Genomic DNA, 17,451 nt, shown 5'->3' on the forward strand with positions numbered 1-17,451 from the left:
ACCCACTACTAGTGATAAGGGAGAAGAAACAGAGGAGGAAAATGAAGAATAAATAGAGGAGGAAAAATAACAAGAAATAGAGGAGGATAATGAAGAAGAGATAGAGGAATAAACAAAAGAAGAGACATATGGGCAGAGTGAATAAATAGAGGAAGAAGAAGAAGCGGAAGGTGGAGACAAAGAATAGAATGAGAAGGAAAATGGAAAAGAGGAAAAAGGACATAAGGATGAACCAAAGTCTGTAGCTCAAGGAAGAAAAGGAGAAGAATCACCAAGGGTATCTCCTGAACCCACAAATAAAGAGGAAACAACTACTCTAACTACCCTAAGCACACCTATCAAATCAAAGGGGAAGAGGCAAAGAAAAACCCCACTATACTTCAGGACAAGAAAGAGCACTAGGATTAGACAAGGGAGACCTCAAACCCCCACCAAAACTCTAATTATCATCGAGGATTCACCAAAGCAACAAGTAAAGGTAGCCCCTCTAAAGAAAAATCAAGGAGAAGGATCATGAAAGCAAGCCTCTCCCAAGTCTCCAATCACTTGTGTTAGGGGCCTGGCACAAGGTCAACCTCATCAAAGGGAAAATGTCTCCTACAAGAGACACATACAGACCTACAGGAAGCAGAGGCCATCCTACAGGAAACTCTGTCAAACCTACAGGAAACACAGAAAATGGACCAAGAAGGTATCACTCAACAAGAAATAAAGAAAGAATACCAAGAACTGAGAGAACCTATTCCAGATCCAAACCTCAACTCCTACTATAGGTTAATTGAAGGAGGTAGGGTAATAACACATAAGTTTTACAGTCCCCTATTCTTTGAGATTCAGAAAGACAGGGCAAGGACACACAGGTGGATGCAAATTTCCAAATCAAAAGGGGTGGAGGATGTAGGCCACATGGACGAGAAATTGCAGGAGATGGGCAGAAAACTGAGAAGCATAAGGGACAAATAAGAAATGATGAAATCTCAGTTAGAAGTAGATAACAGATGGATAAGGGGACAACTACAAGAAAGGTAAAGCCATTTGGTAACTATGGCCAGTTTATCCTTGGAGGCAATCTAGTGGAGGATGCAAACAAATTCTTATGCCTTATATCTCAAGGAACAATTGCTACAATTCCAAATAAAGACCCTACCACAAAGATTAACTATGCCGTTACAGGACTATAGAAAATTGATTGATCTTTCTGATCAAAGCACCTTGGAAGATAGAGTAAAAGTATCTGCATTTTACCTACAAAATTTGGCCTTGACAGATTTAAATGTGTGGGAGCCAAATTCAAAGCTAGGAGACTTGCAATTGATGGCCTTAGAATCATGGATGAATCATGAGGTGGCAAGAGATATAGAAATGAGAAAGGTAATGGAAGAAGAAGATACATAACCCCTTATGATTAGAGCTGAACAATCTAACCCAATGGCTGTCATCAACACCCACAACCTCATCGCACATGATCCCAATATTGCACCAAGGTACCTTGCTGAACAAGAACAAATAGTCACACACTTTAAAGACATGTTCAAATTGCTAGGTGATGGCAGCCAGGAAGCTTGCCAAAGGAGATGGAACACCTTGCCCTATAGCCTAAAAGTTAGAGAATACCATTCTCTTGACAGAATGAGAGAGGCACTAAATAGAACTCCCATGTATAAGAAGGCTCTACAAAGACTCAATGTCAATTGCATTGGCTTGAGGCTCAATCCACCATTTCTTTTAGGAATTTTTGAAGGAAGGAAAGAAGAAGAAGAAAGAAAGTAGTGGGAAGAGATAGAGAGGAAAGCATAATTTTATTCACAGGAAGAAGAGACTATAGTAGAAGCATCGGATGTGAGGGAAGCCACAAGAGAAATGAAGGACATGGACATAGATTGAGTTTCTCGGAGGATGAGCAGCACTTTCAGTAGGGGGGGTGATGATGAGGCTCATCATTGGGTAAAATATATGGACCTTAATGCACCTCAAAGATTACTAAAATCAATGTTTCTCATAATTCCTTGTTTTAATTATATTTTTCTTAATGAGATGAGTAAAAGTAAGATGTTATGTCTAGTGATCTAATGTGCATTGCTTGGAGGTTTTTGGAGAAAATTGTGGAAAATTATGGCTAATTAAGTTGTAGGAACTTTGTTAAGATTTGGTATGTTCTATGCTAGAGAAATTTATTTAAATTTTCACTGTTAGCAATCACATCAGCATTAAGATAAACTGCAGATAGAACATAAATATAAATCGCAGAAGACAAGCCAAGGCAAGAGGACACAAGATATGGCGCGAGCCAGGGACAAACCCCACAATGTGTGGGGAAACCCTTTGATCAAATCTTCTTTTATCTTCAAAGTTCAGCAGAGAGAGAGAGAGAGAGAGTACAATTACAATAGAAGTCAACACTTTGACTTTTGATATTTGAAGACATATTGCTTCAACTATCCTTATGCTGTTCGTACATCATGCTGCCCTGATCATCAGTATGCTGCTCCTTACTTAATGTGCCCATTATGCTGCTTCTTTCATCATCATGATCTGAGATTGTTTATCCTTATCATTCTTATTATGTTGAGACTGTGTCCTTTTACTGGCATGCCAAGGATCTCTTGACCATCATCGAAACCTATTTCGATATCAGAGTTATGTAACTACTAACATAATCTTCATTGAGCCAAGAGAATAGATCTGTCACTGTTGTTCATTGTGTTTGGGCTGCTACAGGTATGCCACCGAGGTTTATATACCAAGACAATATGGTACCCTCGTCTGAGTTCTTCTCTACTTCAAGTCATAGGTATGCCGAGAGTGTATTTGGTCCAGAACTTCAGTCAACACTGTGTCCTCATCACACCTCCTAGATCTGGTACTCCATGTTTGTATTGTCATAAGGATTTCACTAAGATATGTATATATATATAGACTGTTGTGCGAGGTATCAACACAGTCTTCGAGATCCTTACAAGTATGTCGAGGCCATTGGTTATTCTATTGAGATATGTCTGTATAGATCCGAATGTAGTTATATATATATATATATATATATATCTATATATATATATATATATATATATATATATATATATATATAATATATATATATATATATACTGTTGTGCGAGTATGCCTGTACAAATTCGAATGTAGTTATAGACTGTTATAGGAATCTACTGCATCAAAGATATGTCGAGGTTGTCATGATTATGCCGAGAATGTATACCAAGACTGCTACAGGAATCTACTTATGCCAATACAGTATTCTTATCCAAGATCTGTCTCATTGATCCGAGTTTTGTGCCTTCAATTCATAGGTATCCCAAGGTGAGATCTCTGCTCCAGAACTTCGATCAATTTTGCGTCATTATTAATGCATCAAGATCTGGCCATGACTATGCCGAGAGTATCTATCCCAAAACGCATGTCAATACTGTATCTATATCCGCAGGTTTCTCTGCTCTATCCATTTGATAACTTCACCTTCAAATCACAGGTATGCCGAGTGTAGATTAGCTTGACTGCGGCCTTACGCGTGATTGCGGCCTTCCATGCTTGACTGCGGCCTTACGTGCTTGACTGCAGCCTTTAACTTTATCACTGCGGATTCCATCTACCATGGCTCCCTTCTACTATGGCTACCATCTATGCCTTCGTATAAATGTATTCAATAACAGCGTTAGAGGACTGCGTTTTGGCTGCTACAGGCAGTGTATAGACTGTGCGTATAGAATGACGTGTATATAGTTTCCATAGGCAATAGATTAGGGATCACATAACTATTTCCATTGCTGTGAGTATAGTTGCTCCATTGCCAACGGATTAAGGCATCGTACTGCAGCTAGGGCTCCTTCTTGGGCCAGTGTATTCTTTTGGTTCTCTCCTTCTCCAAAAACCTAGACGTGGAGAGGAGATCACCTCAAGAATACGTGTGTGTAAATGATATCAAATCCTCATCTATTTATACCAAAATGAGGATGATGAATAGACACGTCGGTTGGGCTTCTAGAGCCTACATAAGAGCTGGTCGGCTTGACTATAATTACATAAACAAAATAAATTCATATCTCCATAAATACTTATCGGAATCAGATGATCTTTGGATCAATCCTACACCTCTCGACGAGAGGGATCCAATAAAATTATCAGCTGCCATAAATAAGCTGACTCACATGGAGTTTGGCCCTAGTTTCCAATTTAACACTCCCTCTCAACTAGGGAGAACTCCATCCATTAATCCATAAGTCCAACTATACTATCTCTGCCATTAGTGCCTTGCACTACTCTGCCTAGCTCTGCTGGCTCTACTCAGCTCTGCTGGCTTTGCTCTACTCTGCTCAGCTCTACTGGCTCGGCTCTGCTCTGCTCAGCACTGCTAGCTCTCCTGGCTCTGCTCTGCTCAGCTCTACTGGCTCTGCTCTGCTCAGCTCAACTCTACTAGCTTTGTTCTGCTGGCTCTGCTCTGCTCTGCTCATCTCCGCTAAACTATGAAGAAGAAGAATTGATCGAGAATGAGTCATATCATTCTCCACTGACCTGAAGTCAGTCTCAGAGTGCATACCACTAGTCCCAGACCAGTCTCAACTGACCCGAAGTCAGCTTCATAGTAAGTACCACTCCTACCACTGGTCCCAGACCAGTATCGTAGTCTCAGAGAGTGTACCACTAGTCCCAGACCAATCTCAACCGAACCGAAGTCAGCGTCATAGTATGTACCACTCTCACTGATCCCATACCAGTACTGCACTGACACGAAGTCAGTCTCGGAGTATGTATCACTGGTCCCAGACCAGTCTCAGCCAACCCGAAGTCAGCGTGATAGCATGTACAACTCCTACCACTGGTCCCAGACCAGTATCATTGATCCCAGATCAATATAGTACATCCTAGCGTAGGGAGTACGGTAGATACAACGATTTGTCCATCGGTACTACTATGGTCCCTAACTTCATTTCCCTGCTCATTGATCAGATGAGAGGTACTTCCCATGAGTCCCAGACTGCATGGGTAGGATGCCTCGACAGGAGAACTTAATCAATCCTATACTCACAGGAGAACACATCAATCTTGCTACAATCGCCATGGAGAACACATCAATCCAGGCTACCATGGAGAACACATCAATCTAGGCCTCACAAGAGAACACACCAATCCTGCTACAATCGCCATGGAGAACACATCAATCCAGGCCTCACAGGAGAACACATCAATCCTGCTACAATCGCCATGGAGAACACATCAATCCTGCTACACAAGAGAGAGAATCATCTTGTCCCACAAGAGAGCAAATCATCTTGTTTCAGTGCGCACCACCAGGGGAGGTTGAGTCACCCTGTGGTCGTATGTTGCTCCAATAGAACTGCAAGCCCCCCAAAGCTCCTAGAGCTCAATGTATGCAGCATGCAGGACCCTTTTACAAAGGTCTCTCGACGACTCCAAGTCGTTCGGGAAAATAAAAAATTTGATCTTTCCTCAGGGCTCTGTCCTGTACATCATCTCAGTGTGATGGAGCCTCCTTGATCATCGACTTACCATATTCCAGATAAGGCAGTAATTGATGTCTATCTGCTGGAGCAATTGTCAAATACGGGATTCCTCAATAATCGAATCCCATCTCTGGTTTTCACAGAGATTCACAGTGGTATCCATCATGTGTACAAACAGCTCACTGAAGAGCTTCAGCAACCAGACTGCCTCACAGAAGGTCATACTATCAGCAATGTATTCTGCCTTGGTGGTGCTCAGAGTCACCGACTTCTGCTTCCTGCTCATTCAGGATATCAAGGCATATTCCAAACAGCACTGAGAAGTGCTCTAGTGATCGTCCATACTTCCTGCCCACTCATCATTCGAATAATCATGTGGATTCATATTTTCGGTAGTGTATCTCAATCCATGAGAGATTGTGCCCCTGAAGATATCTTAGAAGATTCTTGGTACCAATCCAGTGAGGCTCAACCAAATATGAGCTCACCATGCTAACTGCAACACATATGTTCGAACGGAGGTTCTCCAAGAACATCAATGCGAATGAGTTTATGAAACTCAGAGGCATTTCCCAAATCTGGTCCGACATCATTACCATATAACTTCTGAAAGTTAAGATCCTCGAGGCAGTCACAAGCTTGCAGCTTATCTTCCCACATTCAGAATCCAACTCCCTCTGTCTCCTATAAATGAGAGGGTCTGCACCTGTCAGACATAGGTGCCGGTACGAGAGGTTTATCATCCACAACCTTCGAGTAAAGGTTTGGATCGGTTTCACTCCTAGTGAATCTCAGCGGCATTAGACAGCTATCAATCCTCTCATATTATGCCTGAGGTGTTTTTCTTCAAGCCATAGAGGGCTTTCTTCCACCTGAATACATGAGATTCCTTGATCATGATTCTCAGACTCCTCAGGTTGTTCCAAACCTGTGAACCTGCTGCATGAGGGGAATGGTACCCTTATAATATTTTCCTTTGGTGCATTTCAGACATGTACCTTCATGCTTCCTTTTGAATTCAGGCATCCTAGTCACCATTTGACTCACAGACCTCTAGAGCTGAGTCAATGGACATGGTCCCTAGTGGACTTCCTGCAACTTGATACAACCCTGAACTCAAAAACATCTTTAAAAAAATCTATTTTCAAACACGTACCTTTCCATCGATAAGTGCCACCTTGTAACCTTTGACTTCCATTTCCGAGATGGACATCAGGTTCAATCAGGTACATAAAAGAGATTTTGGGGTTCCTTGCTTTCGTGGAAGAGTCGACCATTGTCTTTGATGACCCGCATCTCTGTCATTCGGGCACTCCTACGCATAAGGGCCAAACTCATAACCAAGACATCTACCTTTCCTTCCTACCCTTAGATCTAAACTTCCCAATGAAGTGATGCCATCAGAAGTTTTGCTGTGCCATTCTAATAACATTCTCTGCTTCAACTTCACCCTAGGTGAATTATGAGGAACCCATTGATCCTTTTGTCTTGTCCCAACTGTCTTCGGTGATTGCTTTTTCACTCCTGCTTGGGCATTGTCTTCACCTCAGCTCCGATACCATGTTAAGATTTGGTATGTTCTATGCTAGAGCAATTTATTTAAATTTTCACTGTTAGCAATCACATCAGCATTAAGATAAACTGTAGATAGAACATAAATATAAATCGCAGAAGACAAGCCAAGGCAAGAGGACACAAGATATGGTGCGAGCCAGGGACAAACCCCACAATGTGTGGGGAAACCCTTTGATCAAATCTTCTTTTATCTTCAAAGTTCAGTAGAGAGAGAGAGAGAGAGAGAGAGAGTACAATTACAATAGAAGTCAACACTTTGACTTTTGATATTTGAAGACATATTGCTTCAACTATCCTTATGTTGTTCGTACATCATGCTGCCCTGATCATCAGTATGCTGCTCCTTACTTAATGTGCCCATTATGCTGCTTCTTTCATCATCATGATCTGAGATTGTTTATCCTTATCATTCTTATTATGTTGAGAATGTGTCCTTTTACTGGCATGCCAAGGATCTCTTAACCATCATCGAAACCTATTTCGATATTAGAGTTATGTAACTACTAACATAATCTTCATTGAGCCAAGAGAATAGATCTGTCACTTCTGTTAATTGTGTTTGGGCTGCTACAGATATGCCACCGAGGTTTATATACCAAGACAATATGGTACCCTCGTCCGAGTTCTTCTCTACTTCAAGTCATAGGTATGCCGAGAGTGTATTTGGTCCAGAACTTCAGTCAACACTACGTCCTCATCACACCTCCTAGATCTGGTACTCCATGTTTGTATTGTCATAAGGATTTCACTAATATCTGTATATATATATAGATTGTTGTGCGAGATATCAACACAGTCTTCGAGATCGTTACAAGTATGTCGACGCCATTGGTTATTCTATTGAGATATGCCTGTACAGATCCGAATGTAGTTATATATATATATATAGACTGTTGTGCGAGATATCAACACAGTCTTTGAGATCCTTACAAGTATGTCGAGGCCATTGGTTATTCTATTGAGATATGCCTGTACAGATCCAAATGTAGTTATATATATATAGACTATTGTGCGAGATATCAACACAGTCTTTAAGATCCTTACAAGTATGTCGAGGCCATTGGTTATTCTATTGAGATACGCCTATACAGATCTGAATGTAGTTATATACTGTTGTGCGAGTATGCCTGTACAGATCCGAATGTAGTTATAGACTGTTGTGCGAGTATGCCTGTACAGATCCGAATGTAGTTATAGACTGTTGTGCGAGTATGCCTGTACAGATCCGAATGTAGTTATAGACTGTTACAGGAATCTACTGCATCAAAGATATGTCGAGGTTGTCATGATTATGCCGAGAATGTATACCGAGACTGCTACAGGAATCTACTTATGCCAATACAGTATTCTTATCCGAGATCTGTCTCATCGATCCGAGTTTTGTGCCTTCAATTCATAGGTATCCCAAGGTGAGATCTCTGCTCCAGAACTTCGATCAATTTTGCGTCATTATTAATGCATCAAGATCTGGCCATGACTATGCCGAGAGTATCTATCCCAAAACGCATGTCAATACTGTATCTATATCCGCAGGTTTCTCTGCTCTATCCATTTGATAACTTCACCTTCAAATCACAGGTATGCCGAGTGTAGATTAGCTTGACTGCGGCCTTACGCGTGATTGCGGCCTTCCATGCTTGACTGCGGCCTTACGTGCTTGACTGCAGCCTTTAACTTTATCACTGCGGATTCCATCTACCATGGCTCCCTTCTACTACGGCTACCATCTATGCCTGCGTATAAATGTATTCAATAACAGCGTTAGAGGACTGCGTTTTGGCTGCTACAGGCAGTGTATAGACTGTGCGTATATAGTCTCCATGCGTATAGAATGACGTGTATATAGTTTCCATAGCCAACAGATTAGGGATCACATAACTATTTCCATTGCTGTGCGTATAGTTGCTCCATTGCCAACGGATTAAGGCATCGTACTGCAGCTAGGGCTCCTTCTTGGGCCAGCGTATTCTTTTGGTTCTCTCCTTCTCCAAAAACCCAGACGTGGAGAGGAGATCACCTCAAGAATACGTGTGTGTAAATGATATCAAATCCTCATCTATTTATACCAAAATGAGGATGATGAATAGACACGTCGGTTGGGCTTCTGGAGCCTACATAAGAGCTGGTCGACTTGACTATAATTACATAAACAAAATAAATTCATATCTCCATAAATACTTATCAAAATCGGATGATCTTTGGATCAATCCTACACCTCTTGACGAGAGGGATCCAATAAAATTATTAGCTTCCATAAATAAGCTGACTCACATGGAGTTTGGCCCTAGTTTCCAATTTAACAAACTTGAATGAAACAAGGAGAGATTATAGGAGATGGAGCTTCCTCATTAAGCCCTCACTCATTCGAAGATCCCTAAATCAAATCACACCAGCTCGAAGTTGCAGGCAGCCAAGTCATGAGTGTTACAGGGAAAAGTGTCTACACAGAACTGCTTATCCCACTAAGGTGTGGTAGCTACCTTAGAAACAAACAAAGTAAAGCTACTTTCTTTTTTCCTTTATGAAATATAGATGACAGAAGAACAAAGAAAACCAACCTCTGTCTTGCGCTTATATCCTAGTTCGATTCCTCTCTCTCTTGATAGTCTTTCGCTGCTTGCTCCCTTGTACACCCAACTTCACAGAGTACCTGTAGGATCACAGTAGCATAACACTATACAAGAACATGGATCTATAATCATAAACAATCTAGGATCAGATGTAAATTGACCATACAAATGCATAAAACATAAATGACACAAGAGTATGGAGGAAAACTTGAATAGCTTTTATTGATAATCAAGAAAGAGCCAAGGGAGTTACAACCAATTGTTCTGACCTAGCATCATCCTCTCAGCAAGCAAGCCCTTCTTCACCTCATACAAAGCTTAGATCACCCAACACTCGGATGTTGTCTCAAGAAACCAACAACAATTCCTTACAAGATGAAAAATTCCAGCCTTTGGATCTCTAGGATGAGGGATCCATATATAGATATCTGTAAGGGAGATGAGTCAGCTTGTGATTTGATTAGTGTCTTCCCTCTGTTAGTTCTTGCTTCCACTTGGAGATTGATGATATCTTACTCATCCTTGGTCGAATTCAGAGAGGCAAGTGTCACAGGGGAAGTTTCTGGAAGATTCCATGCCTCTCCACCTCATGGATTGACATTGCCATTTGTCACTTCTCGCCCATCGCACCCCACAGAAGGGCTTTTTGAAATGCAACGCACCCATAGAGTGTACTTAGGTGAGATGCAACACACTTTACCTATGGAGCAGCTGAAATGATCCTGTTTTGACCAGTTTTAAGCAGTTTTTCATGGAGAACTTCTGGGAGAAGCTGTAATCGGTTGACCTTGTCCCTTTAGGGGTTAGAACAACACTTTTAGAGACTTAAGAGCCCTTGGTTTATGAACATTTCATGCTTGGGGTTGCAGTGCCCAAAAATGTCTATAACAGTTGCCCCCTAAAGCATGAGGTCGTTAATCTCTTGATGTCGGGTGAAATGCTTTATTATGAGGATCCGAAGTTCTTTCAAGCTGGGAGGAGACTTGTAATAAGATACAATACAATAAATTATCTTCATAATATTTTCATGATCTAGCTGAGGTGGGCATTCCCATGCTCAGCTTTATAAATTCATTTTCATGTACATAGGACAGACAATCGTCTGAGTGTAGACTGATGATTCTAGTAGAGCCATCATCCCTTTGATTGGATGATTATCTATGCAGCAATGATGTACATTTGATGTCTTTATTTCCCTGAATATATATCGCAGCTCAAATGGATGAAACTAGATCCGGGGTCTTCAATCTCGTCCGATCTTTACTCGAAGTACAAGTCGATCCATGTGAGAAATGTTTTGAAGTCGAACATGGAAAGACATCGCTTGATTACCAGTCAATGATGTAAACTGTTAACAAGCGCGAGAGGAATCACCGATAATGATAATTATCCTCAAGGTACTGCAGTACAATTCACGTGGTGTGAATAAAGGACTTGGCATCAAACACCACGCAAAATCTTTCGGTCGAAGGTCATTGATGTAAAGCTATCGCCGGAAGTGAGAAACTTGCCATTGAGGCATGCAAGCTTCAAAGTACTGAATGGGGTGTTCCTAGACAAACTTCTTGGATAATGAGCTGATGTCGACAAGAAGTGATCCGTCACAGGAGGGCCTTAATGAATCCCACATCAATGACACGGAATGGAGCAAATGATTTTGATGGAGGTGAAAACGATCTGATGACATAAGGTTCAGGGTGGCGGTCATGAAAGAATTGAGTGTAAATGTATTGTAGCGGGTGAGACATAGGTGAATTCTCTGAATGAATTCTCTTGAACATATCGGCGACACTGACGTGATGGATTGGTAGCATTAACCCCAAATGTGGATAGTGTGATGGGACCATGGTGATGTGACCGGTGAATGAAACAACCCAACCCGACTTGGATGCGAAGTGAAAGTGTCATGTTCAAAAGCGACTTGCTACCAACAAAGTTTCTTGAAGTTTTCTTCCCAATTTTTCCCTAGTCATTGCTGACCAGTACCTCTTTATTTTTGTCAAGCTTGAGGAGGATAACATATGCTTGTTCTATAATTTTCCCTTCGGGCAAACCCATCGCTATGTTTTAACGAGCCTAGCGATAATGAAACTCGTTCTTGTCTGTTATGGACAAGTTTGTCGCTATTAAGTTTTAACGAGTTTAACGGCAAAGATAACTCAGTCCTTTTCAGTTTTAGAGAGTCTGAAAAGGGGCGTAAAGGAAACTCCAAAATTCCTTTTTCGTCATTTAATCCCTTAAGTTCGAAAAAGTATAAAACAATACAGAAGGGATGAATTTTCGATAATTTTAATGAGCCGAACAAAACAAGCGCTCAATCTTTCTGTGTAATAATCCCTCAGGTCCAAAAAGATTAAAATCTAGAGGAGGGATAACACTTCCGGTCCCTTTAACGAGCTGGAGAGGCCAATGGCTCGGCAATCTTTTCATATTTTACGAGTCAGTTGACAAGAGCTTAAAGGAGACTCGTCTTTTGAGGAACGAGTGATAAAATTGGGTAGCAGCTGATTCTAGGTAAGGTTTGGAATTTTCCAATCATGGCAGTGTTACAAGGATGGCTAGTGGGATCACTCTTTGCAGATGTTCCTCAAAAGGGGTAAACAATCAAATGGAGGTGAATGATCGGCCAATACAGAATGGAGGTGTTGATGAGAACACGACCAAGGCTTTAAAGGCTGAAGTACTACATTCACGATGGTTATTTACCGGGAAATAGTTCATTTTTTATTGAGCTTAAACGCTGGGAGAAACATTTTCTCATGACTTATGTTTAATTTTTAATGAGCTTGAACTATGTGCTAAAGCTGCTCGATACAACGGTCATTTCTTGACTTTACCATAAATAGCTTCATTCTTTCAAACATTATACTGGATTTTCAATTGCTTCATCAAACTAGTTAGAAATGAACAATATATGTTTGAAAAATGAGTTAGAACACTAATATTTCACTCGAATTACGTAAAAAGTAAATTAAAAGTGCTTTTACCTCTCATTTTACCATTTCATTTGGACTTTTTCTTGTTGGAGCTTTGGAGGTGCTTTTCCCCCTCGATTTTCATCAGCTGATTCTAGGAGATTTTGCGGACGATTCTCGATGTCGTCTGGACCAGGTAGGAGCTAAACTTGAGCTCTTTCATTTCATGCCTTCCATTTTGCATTCTGAGCTTGATCCTTGGTTTTTCTGAGCCTCTGGGGTTTGAAAAACTCGCCCTGGCTTCAGCGCACCCCTTGTGTATCAAAAGGTGCGTTGGATGTTAGCCTGTCTACTGGCCAACTGACATGCAATGCACCCAGAGCACTACTGTAGGTGCGATGGGTGCAAGGAAGGAAATATATGCACAATTTGCGATGGAAATTTTGCCTGTTTCTCACCAAATCAGGATCTAACTCTTCTCTTGTTTGTTTTCAGATATTTTTGGAGTAAGATGACTATCACATGGCAAGAACGTGAGCATGAAGAAGAAGACATGCTCGCCTTACATGATCTGGTTACAGTAAACACACTGTGGAACTATGGCTTGCTGAAGTTTTTCCGCATTTCTAGCATGAGACAACAAATCAACTTGCTGTAGTATTTGCTCGATGCTTGGGATCCTACCAGCCAGGTGTTCCAGATTAGGGGCAAATCCATCCCCTTGACTATAGTGGACATCTATTTCTTGACTGGCTTGTCGAGGCGGGGTGCCCCCATCTCTTTATCAGGTTCGGCCCGAGGAGGTGAATCTGTGAGAGATTATGTTCGCCGGTATTGCAGAGAGGGATCTCAGCCGAGTAAAGACGGTAAGATCATCATCCGTGATGTCACTGACAGGTCCCTGAGGACTATTTTGCTTACTTTTGGTAGGATGGTTGGTGGTGTGGCTCTTCATGTAGCCAACCGATCTTATATGCAGTATGCCTTGGAATGTCTCCAACCGAAGGTGTTCAACTAGTGCGACGCAGTACTCCTTGTGATGAAAGAACAGTTGACCAAGGTGAAGAGTGGGGGGTTGAAGAACTTTGGATATGGTTCTATATTGACCACCTTCTCCTTGGAAAAGATTCCACTGATGCAGCCGCAGTATATTGCACTCGATTTACCTTCACCGACTGAACCACGTATGCAGAGATGGGTCGACCATATGTCTAGACATGCTGGTCAGTCTCATATTTCCTTTTCTGATACCTTCTTTGGGTGGTTTGATCGTCAGGAGATGGTTTATTCCGAGTATCCATTTTCTGGTATGGACTTCCGAGGTGACCCAGATTTAGTACTGCTGGCTAGCGAACAATGGGGTGCCATTGGTAAATTCTTTGACCATACTTCTATTTATCGTTTTTCTTTTATAATGTCCTCATGCTTTATTCTATCAAGACTAATCAAAACTCATGTGTTCATGTAGATGTCGTTCCAGTTCGGCTAGTAGTACGCCTAAGAGTGCCAGCTACCGCCCTAGCAGGAGAGGCTGTTGGAAGGGCTATCCTTCGCGACCTTGATGTGGCCGAGACTCTTGCAGCATTATAGGACCAGGTCGAGGGCCTCACTCTCGGTATTCCAAATGTGAGGACTGACGAGCTGCCTTTGAGGTTGCAGCAGCATACTACTGGTGTGCCGAGACGATGGACTAGGCTCTTACGCATGATCGCACAGGCTGTGACTTGCTATCACGAGCATCATTAGACTAGGGTTCCCCCTAGCGTTTTGAGTTTTGGGTCATTTGACCAATTTTGTCTTGGTTACAGAACATTATGTGTAAACCATAAACAGATATATATATCTATATATATATATATATATATATATATATATATATATATATATATATATATATATATATATTTGATTTTCGGAGTTTTATTTTGGTTAAGTTACATGATCCAAACGCAAATATTGATGGAATGCTTCTTTTTATAAATGTTGCAAATGTCTGTCTAACACATAATTTGCCAATGAGTCAGTTAATGTGTTTAAGTTTCTAGAAATATGCTGATATTGAATAAAATCAAATTGCCTTTCAAAAATATTAACCCTTACGAACATGCGATAAGTAGTTGGATTTCGGATAGAGTAGATACCAGTGAGTTGTAGTATGACGAGTTGTGAGTCTAGCCTGACAATTAGTCGGCGTATACTATGTGTGATGGCATCAGAGAGAAGTTCTATCAACGCGCTATATTCGGCGATGTTATTCGTTGATCGACCTATACATACCCCTTTGAAACTTACTAACTTGCCACTTGGATAAAAAATGGCCCAAGCCACGAAAGGTAGGTTCCGTGAACTACGACTCGCTCCATCGACATATCTAACACATGACTCCAATAGGTTTGACATCTGCAATAAATGTAAAAAGTGGATTACTTGACCAAAACAAATACTTTAGCGAAAACAAAAATATAAGAAAAGCATATAGGTTACTATACTGAATCATGCATAGTAACGCTTAAGGTACAACCCGTTACGAGGTTGTGCCAGTGGAATCCCGTCATAGTCCATTAACTCGTAGGCTCCTTTTGCTAATACTCGCTTAACAATATAGGGGCCCATCCATAAAGACTTGTCACTTGAATTTACCTGCCCCCAATTTATCGGATTCTTGGTCATAAAGCAAGACCAATTCACCTTCTGAGAAGACACGGGGTTTGACATTCTTGTCAAACTGCGCCTTGACTCATTTCTTATGGGCTTCGTTAGCCAAAGCGGCATCACGACAGGTTTCATCCAATTGGATTAGTTCCAAGAAACGAGCCTCCTCTTCTGAAGTTCCGGGAGAAGGTCAATTGCGAGTTTGAGGGATGAGATTTCACACTGGATTGGTAAGACTGCTTCTAGGCCATATACCAGTTGGAAAGGTGTAAACCCGGTTGCATTCCTTACTGATGTTCGGTAAGTCCACAAGGCTGAGTACAGGATTAGGTGCCAGCTTCTTTTGTGAACTCCAATCATCCTTTGCAGCATGCGCTTCAGGACCTTGTTGATTGCTTCAACTTGTCCGTTAGCTTGCGATTAATATGGAGTAGAGCTGTCGTGAGACAACCCTAATTTGGCAGCTAATTTGACCATCATGTGATTGCGAAAATGTGATCCATGATCTGTGACTATAGCCTGTGGGACACCGAATCTGGTGACTACATGATTGAAAAAGAAGAGGGCAGTTGTTCCACCAGTATTATCTAATGTAGGCATTGTCTTGGCCCATTTGGTAAAATAGTCAACTGTGACTATGATATACCCATGCCCCCCGGTCGAGGTTGGGTTACATGTCATGAAATCGATGCCCCATTTGGCGAATGGCCCAATAACAACTATTGGCTGCAGAGGTGCGGGTGGTTTTCTGGTTTTGCTATCGAAAATTTGATAGGCATGGCAACTTCTGACTGCGGTTATGCAATCTTTGAACATTGTTGGCCAGAAGTATCCTGCTCGTAATATTTTTTGTGCTGTAGCGTAACCGGATTGATGCCCCCCACACGCGCCTGAATGAAAATCATTCAGGACTTTTTCGGCCTCCTCATGGGTGAGGCACCTCCGTAGAACTGTATCGACACCACGACGATAAAGTGTATCACCGACGATCATGTAGTCTTTTGATTGGTATCAAATACGTTTTTGTTCGGAGCAAGAGGTATTGGGCCTATATTTTTGGGTTTGGAGATAAATGATTATATCCCCATACCACAGATTGCTTGAAGATATCAGAAACAAATTTTTGTCCATGATCGTTTCTTCAGATGTTTCATCGTTGGACGACGATGGGAGATCGCATAATAATTCTGCGAAAACCAGAGCTTTCTTTGACTTGGATTTTACAAATTCCAGATCAAAGTCTTTTAGAATTTCTATCCATTTTGAATATTTGCCCCCCAACAACTGTCACGACAATATATAAGTCATGGGGTTGCAATCTGACAGAATGGTAGTTTTTCGAAAGAGGACATAGTGTTGAAATCTCTGTATCACTTGAACAGCTACGAGCGCTAGCTTTTCAACATAAGAATATTTGCTTTCTGTATCATTTAAGTTCTTACTTAAATAATATATAGGATGTTCAATTCCATTGTCTTCTTGAACTAAAACCATTGCGATGGTTGTATCCGCTGCAGCCAGATATAGGTTAAAGTCTTTTTGATAATCAGGAGCGTACATTAATGATGCTTTCATTAGGGATTCTTTTAAAGCATCAAAGGAAGCTTGCGCAACCTGATCCCAGACAAAGGGTACTTCCTTTTTCAAAAGACGCGTATAACCTTTAGCAAGTTCGGCGTAATTCAGAATGAATCTCCTCAGAAAGTTTGCTTTCCCTTGGAGTTTCTGAATCTGAAGCAAATTCGAAGGTGGAGGCAAATTTATGATTGCCTGAACCTTACATGGGTCGAGACGAATCCCATCTTTCGAGACTAAAAAGCCAAGTAAATGACCAGAACTGACACAAAATACACATTTGTGTGGATTGAGTCGTATCTTGTAGTGTCGGCAACGTAGAAATATCGCTCTTAAATGCTGCGGATGATCAGTCCACTTTCGCGAATGAGCTAGAAGGTCGTTGAGGTATGGTTGAACGATGTTTTTGTTGTCATGGAAGGCATAATTCATTGCCCTCTGAAATGTTGCCCATGCGTTCTTTAAACCAAAGGGTAATTTTCGATATGCGAATGTGCCCCATGGACAAATAAATGCAGTCTTTGACTGGTCCTGTGGGCGGATATTTAATTGATTATACCCGGAGAATCCATCCATAAATGAAAAGATTTCACATCTGGCGCATTCATTAATTATCTGGTCGATGAAGGGTGTAGGGTAGTTGTCTTTTGTACAAGCTTGATTTACATCCCTATAATTGACGCACACTCT

Source organism: Pinus tabuliformis, chromosome 3_1 (genome assembly GCF_031772625.1).
Source record: "Pinus tabuliformis cultivar Carrire ecotype Pingquan chromosome 3_1, CPIR1, whole genome shotgun sequence".
NCBI lineage: Eukaryota > Viridiplantae > Streptophyta > Pinopsida > Pinales > Pinaceae > Pinus > Pinus tabuliformis.